This window comes from Mus musculus, chromosome 3 (assembly GCF_000001635.26).
Source record: "Mus musculus strain C57BL/6J chromosome 3, GRCm38.p6 C57BL/6J".
Taxonomy (NCBI): Eukaryota; Metazoa; Chordata; class Mammalia; order Rodentia; family Muridae; genus Mus; species Mus musculus.
Window position 1 is genome coordinate 157323541 of NC_000069.6, and position 7451 is coordinate 157330991.

Genomic DNA, 7451 nt, shown 5'->3' on the forward strand with positions numbered 1-7451 from the left:
CTTCTTCACTTCTTCACTTCTTCCCATCTTCAGTTCTTTACTTCTTGGCTTCCTGTATTCTTCCAATGAGAGAATCATACCAGGCAGCAAATCTCATAAAAGAGATTTATTAGGTATGGAGGAACAAATCCAGGGGAGTAAGAGAGGGGCAGGCTAAAGGGAGCAGGTAGAGGAGATAAGGCTGAGACTGGACTGGGAAACAAGAGGGAAGCAAAGGAGGAGATACAGAGGAAGAGAAGGAAGGATGGACGGAGGAGGTCCAGCCCCAGAAAGGCATTTCTTCAGGGCAGTTTGGCATTTAGGTTAGAAAGGGTTCCATAAATTTAATAACTTAACTTTATTAGGGCCATTTGTACATCTAACAAAATCACATGCAAGAAAAAGTCACATTCGCCCGGATGGTGGTGGCACATGCCTTTAATCCCAGCACTTGGGAGGCAGAGGCAGAGGCAGAGACAGGCAGATTTCTGAGTTCAAGGCCAGCCTGGTCTACAGAGTGAGTTCCAGGACAGCCAGGGCTACACAGAGAAACCCTGTCTCGAAAAACCAAAAAAAAGAAGAAAAAAGTCACATTCAACTTTCCAATTAACATTAAAAGCTAATCACCCTTAGAAAAGTATCTTCCCTTGGTAGCATAGTATTTCTAATCAATTGTCCTTTTAAAGTGAAGCTACAGATAGGTTAGCTTGAGCACTGAGACACTCTGAAGCTCCGAAGTCTATAAAGTTTGTATGAGCCGAATTTCAGATCTCTGAGTCTTCCTCTAGATTCTCTGTTCTTCTGTATGGTAAGGCGGTGTGGATAAATACCACAACGAGAAGACCACAATGAGAAGGGGACAGTTGTGGACTTGACTGAGTAACCCCAGGATTGGTTGGATGGCACTTTCCTGTCTTCTTTGAATAGAGAAAAGGACAACACGATGCTACATTTTAAAAACAGGCCTCTCTATTTCCCTAAGTATTTGGGGTTTTATTTTGGAAAAGGCAAGTGAGGGTACCACACTTACCTGTCATCCATGAGTGTCATTTAGACCAACTTAAAATACGAGGCTCATGGTCTTATTGTAGCTTTGTTTATGCCTTGTTTGTTTGAAGTCACTGGGAAGCCAGCTCTTCTCTGAAGAAAGGAAGATGGACCTGGGAGAGAGGGAGCAGAGAGGCTGGAGGGAGGGGGAGGGATGTAATAAATGAGAGAAGAGTTAAAAGAAAAAGTCTTTTTTTAAAAAATGAGGCTATCCATTCCTTCCATTGCCAGGCTTTTGTGAAATTCACACTGTAGGCCACTGGGTTGATGAAGGAACTCCCAGTGTATAATCAGAGGGAGACTGGCACCAAACAGCTCTGGAAATGCATGTATGGAGCATTAGGGACAGAGAACAATGATCAACCAACCATCGGCAAGGCAGGAGAAATTTTCCAGAGGAGGTGACATCAGTTGCTAGATTATGTGATGTAGCAGTTTCCTGCCCACTGTTAATTGTAATAAATATTTGGTAAACATGATCTGCAGTCTCCATTTAGACTAATATATGGCAAGAGAATGATTCATTTTAATTTATGGTTGGGACACCACCCCTTGTGTCATCAAATGCAAAACTGCTGCCTGCCCCACCACCACAACTACCATCATTATTTCTTTTTCCCCATGGAATCCTCTGCCATCAGGTTCCCATCATCATTGCTTGGGGAAAACCCAGTGTTGGCCCCAATCTGCACTGTGCTAAAACTTAGCCTAAGTTCTCAGAATTTCTTCTACCTGTCAACAGTAAGAGCCATCAAAAGCTCCCACTCTCCTGGAGCCCTCTATCTAGCCTCTGTGAAGCCTACATGCCTATCTCTTTGATTGTTTCTTTTCATGTGGTTTCTTTGTTTCTTAACATTTCCTACTTTTTCTCCAAATAAGGACATAACATAGTATACTCCTTGGAATGCAAATACTCTATCACTTTGTTCTCAGGCTGGAGTTCCAGCTAGAGAGTGGACACACAGAGAGCCAGCCTGGATGGAGGTTAGCGGATGTCAGTGTTCTTACCACAGAAGATGTTCTCAATTCTCTGGCTGCCGTCCGGAAAGTCTTACCCAGTTTGACCTCATCAACCACTCATTTCATTTATATTTATAACTCTAATTAACATTGTTTAATGAAAAAATTACATAGACATCAGTGTTGCCCTTGCACTTACCACTGTCATTTCTACAACCCTATGCTTCTGCTCTGTCTTGGTATTTTTGAAGTGTTACAACAAAGTATCATAAAATGGAAAGCCTATTTGACACCACATGTAACTCATCACAGACCCACTGAAGTCAAGGCCGATATGCTACTGGTTTGCATCACACACTTCTCACTGTGACCTCTCATGGAGGACTCAGCCATCACAGAACTCTTGGTGTTCCTATTATATGAATGAAGGTAGAGAGGCTTCTCCCCCTAAGCAAATCAACTACCAATGTCCTGCACCACACACCATTACCTTGGGCATTAGGTCTTCAACATACAAATTAGGAGTATATAACCTTTAGATCACAGCACACTGAGGCATAAAAATTAACTTATGTTTCTAATAATAGTTACACCATTGGAGAAGGTTGTTACATGGACCACACAACCAAAGTTTCACAGTTTCAAATATGATACCAGCTTAAATCAGTAGTAAACTATGATGGATTCCTTGATCTTAAAATTAAGGGATTCTGAGCTTGGAAATATGGCTTAGTGGTTAAGAAGAGTTACTCCTCTGTCAGTCTCCAGCTCCAGGGGATCTGATACCTCCAGGCTTCTCAGGTACCTAAACTCATGTGCATGGAGCCCACATGTAGACACCTACAAACAGTTAAAAATAATTTTGAAATAAAAAAAAAATACCTTTCCCTTTAAAAGCTATGTTGAGCAATGTGTTTTTAGCTGCCAGAGGTAAAAAGCTTACAGATGCTGACATCTTGGTGTCTGTTCTCAGTTGAAGTGTCTGTCACAAAAAACACTTCAGCATAGATGCGGTAAGAGGTTCCCTCCTCCTTGCAGGATGTGCAGGACTCTGGGATATAGCTCTGACTTCTTCAAAACTTGTGTTTAAGCTGCAGCCCTCTAACTTCGAAATCAAAGAGAAAGTAGAGATGGCAGCATAAAGCTGTTAATGTTTAAAACTGAGGCATGGCCTGAGGACTGCTCATGTCCCGTGGGAGTACACACACACACACACACACACACACACAGAGAGAGAGAGTGAGAGAGAGAGAGAGACTCAGCAATACCTGCTTCCGAATAAAGCTGCAAGCTGGAGGTCGAAGAGAAGTAGGTATATTTGGTTGGGCTTACCTGGTCCATTCAGTCACCCACCAACCATTTCCCTTTGCTCTTATGGGTAGAACTTGTTTTTCTGCACTAAAGTCCTTTCTGACAACTGTACTCAGATATAAGTTCAGTGTCTTAGAAGACACAAGATGTCTCCGTTATGCTCAAACGTAGCTCCAACTCCTGTACACTGAGACGGCACCAGCACCCACTACCCTAGGCATCCCCAGCTTGCAGATCACATAATAGAACAAGCATAGCAAGCCGCCTCATCAACTGCGCCATCTTTCTCTTGTTGCAGGCAGGGAGGTGGGGTCAGTTCTCCATCTTCTTTGTTTTCCTTTGGTCATCCCTTAGATATTTGGACTGAGGCTTATAGGTGAGATATCTCCCTTCCTCCCGCAGCCTGTGGGCTGGTAGCCAGACATGAGCATATCATCTTCAAGAAAGCCTGGGAAGAAGTTTGACTGTGGATCTGGTAATTTTCAGTTGCAACAACTAAACCTGAAAGATTATTATGGTCTGGAGTTGAATTTAGGTTTAATATTTGGTGACAGACAAGCAAATGATGTCAAGAAGACTTTGAAATATGATGTTATGAGAAACTACATCGGAGAACTGTTCTCACTGCCAAAGGCAACAGAAAAAATAGCATCTTTGAAGAGACAGGAATAAGTCATTGGGCCATGTTTTTGCATGGAGTATGCATGTAAATGCTTCTTCTTCATGTTTTCTACAACAAACCTGAAAATCAGATTTCTTTTTCTATGATGTTATTATCTGTGAAGAGTTAATGGCACAATTCCCACTGTGGCAAATGTTGAGGAATCTGAGAAACAACGGGAATGTGCAGACAATATTTAAGAAATGAGCTGGGCGTGGTGGTGCACGCCTTTAATCCCAGCTCTCGGGAGACAGAGGCAGGCAGATTTCTGCGTTCAAGGCCAGCCTGGTCTACAAAGTGAGTTCCAGGACAGCCAGGGCTATACAGAGAAACCCTGTCTCGAAACCCCCACCCCCCAAAAAAAAGAAAGAAAATATTTAAGAAATGAGCTAATTCATCAGAGCACTGAAGTCAGCTATGCTACATATGGAGATGACTCAGCAGAGCAGTTTGTATGTGTGTGCCTGGATATATATCTATATCTATATATCTATCTCTATATATATATATATGTGTGTGTGTGTGTGTATGTGTGTATGTATATATATATACGTGTGTGTATATATGTGTGTGTGTGTGTGTATGTATGCATGTATGTGTATGTGTGTATGTATATATATATATATATATATATATATATATATATATATATACGTGTGTGTATATATATATATGTGTGTGTGTATGTGTGTATGTATGCATGTATGTGTATATGTGTGTGTATATATATGTACATGTGTATATGTATGTGTATGTGTGTATGTGTGTGTGTGTGTGTGTGTGTGTGTGTGTGTGTATGTGTTATGTTACATATAGAGATGACTCAGCAGTAAAATAAGAATGCTTTCTATAGCACTATTTGCTTTCTTTAGTGGAAGTAGAAAAATCAGTAAGTCAAGTTGTCTTCCATTTTCACGTAAATCATTGGAATTCAAATTCTTCATACGGAAGTCCCAAGAACAGCCTGAGGCAGAGGCAAAGCTACAGGGTGTTAGACTCCCTCGCACACATTCCAACATTGAAAGTTCCAGCTTCTAGTGCCTCATAGCGTTTTAGCTGAAAAGATGACCAGGACAAGCTAAGAAGTGAATGAGTTTCCTAGAGGCTCTTACTATATTCATGTAGCTTCTTCTATTTTAATAGAGAAAAATAAAGAGAGGGGATTGTCTTCAAAGTTCTCTTTTTTCCCTTTATCTATGTGGGTGGTAGTATGTGTAGTGTGTGTGTGTGTGTGTGTGTGTGTGTGTGTGTGCTCGCGTGAATGTATGTATGTGTGTGCATGTATGTGTGTATGTGTATCTGTGTATGTGTGTATGTTTGTATATGTCTATGTGCATATGTCTGTATATGTGTGTGTATACATATATATATGTGTGTGTATGTTTATATATATATGTATATGTGTGTGTCTGTGTGTATATATATGTGTGCATGTGTGTATGTGTATATATATATGTTTATATATATGTATATGTGTGTGTATGTGTATATGTATGTGTGTGCATGTTTGTGCATATATATGAGTATGTGTGTTTGTATGTCTATGTGTGTATGTCTTTATGTGTGTGTGTATATATATATATATGTGTGTATGCTTATGTATATGTGTGTGTCTGTGTGTATATGTGTGTATGTGTGTATATATGTGTGTGTGTGTGTGTATGTTTGTATATGTGTGTATGTTTATATATATGTATATGTGTGTGTGTGTATTTGTGTGGATGTATGTGTGTGTGTGTGTGTGTGTGTGTGTGTATGTTTTAACTCCAGCGATTGTCCTCCCTCTGCACCCACCCCAGGCCTGGAATTTCAGGCTCTTGCCACTGTGCCCAGCTTTTCACACGGGCACGAGGGCTCTGAACTTGAGTTGTCAGACTTTAATGGCATGTGATCTACTGACTGAGTGACCTCCCTACCCCTCCAGAATTCTTCAGTGAAGAGTATCCAGGATAAATCCTTGAGACCTGACTGAGGCTTGCCCATGTGTCTTTAAAGGAATGGCTTAAATCCTGTAGCTGTGGTCGCTGTCACAAGTGACATGAGTCAGGCTAAGGTGATGGCTTTATGGTGAATCACCTTCCTGGCTTGGCTTGTGGATACCAGTTCCATGTTTCCTTCAGGGATCTGAGGGTAAAGAGTCAGCATACTTCACTTCTTTATTTACTCAGAACACCATATTTTCTTTTAATTTTATCTGAATAACAAAAATCTAGTTTTTTTTAAAAAGCTGTATATTTATACTGCCAATTTACAATTTCTTCAACAAAGTCCCATTGGCAAGTTACAAATTTGATAATATGCCAATCTGCCCAAATTGTCCTTTCTGAAAAAGAGGGAAATGAAATTTGATTTCTTTTTTGTGTGCATAGACTTGGAAACCAGAGATTGATCCCCCCCTCTTTTAGGAATAGTTTACCAACCATATTATGAATTCGTTTTTTGCATGTGTACATGGTATGTATGCATGTGAATGTGTGCACATTCCTGTGTGTGGGTACCCATGTGTATGCAAGTGTGTGTTCCTGTGTGTGGTTATACATGGATGTGTATTGTGTACATATGTATATGTGCAACATCACAGAGGTTAACCTCAGCTGTCATCCTCATTGATCTTCACGCTCTGTGTAAAGACAGAGAGAGTCTCTGGCTCCACAAACTTAGCTATTCAACTTGCTCTGAGAATGCCATGTTTCTGCCTCTAGAGGACTGGGATTGCAGGAGGGCCCCTCTGCCTGTTGGGTGTGTATAAGGCTGCTGGGTATCTGAACTCCACCTTTCACGCTTGCACAGCAAGCATTTCACCTAATAAGTCATCTCCCAGATGAGTCTACTTTATTTTACCTTCATTATACATTTTATTTTCACTAGTTACCACAGACTTTTTGGTTTTAAATACATAATTCTGTCAGCCAGAACATTTGCAATAAGCATTTTTCACCTTGATTATGGCATGGAAAGTCTTTAGAGAATTACACAGAGACTCTACTATTCATTTTTAAATTCATCTTTCCAAACTAATGGTTCCTATTAATTAGACAACAAAAAGTGAGAACAGAAAAAAAATAGAAAGTACGATGTTTTTCATCTGAAGGTGAACTACTGGAAAAGATGTTAAACAGTTGGGCCAGATTTTAATGACTTTGCGATGGGTCTTAATTAGGGTTGACATGTGAACTGAATAGCCTGGCAGTTCCCTACACATGAAGGTTCTTTTAAAAACTAATACCTAGAGTTATTCTATATAATTAGTCCTCCAAATGAAAGGGTGCAAATGGAATGTTGCTGGTGCCAGGAGGATGTATTAATCTACATTCTACATGTCATGTTGCCACCATCTGCCAAGTCACTTCACTGATGCTGATGCCAGGGTATCTGACAGACAGCAGGTACGAGGTAGATACATCTGCTTTATGCTATTGCTTATGAACTTCCAACTGACCAAGTTTCTGGACTTATGTGATTACTTTTCGTCCACATGTGCCTACTGACAGAT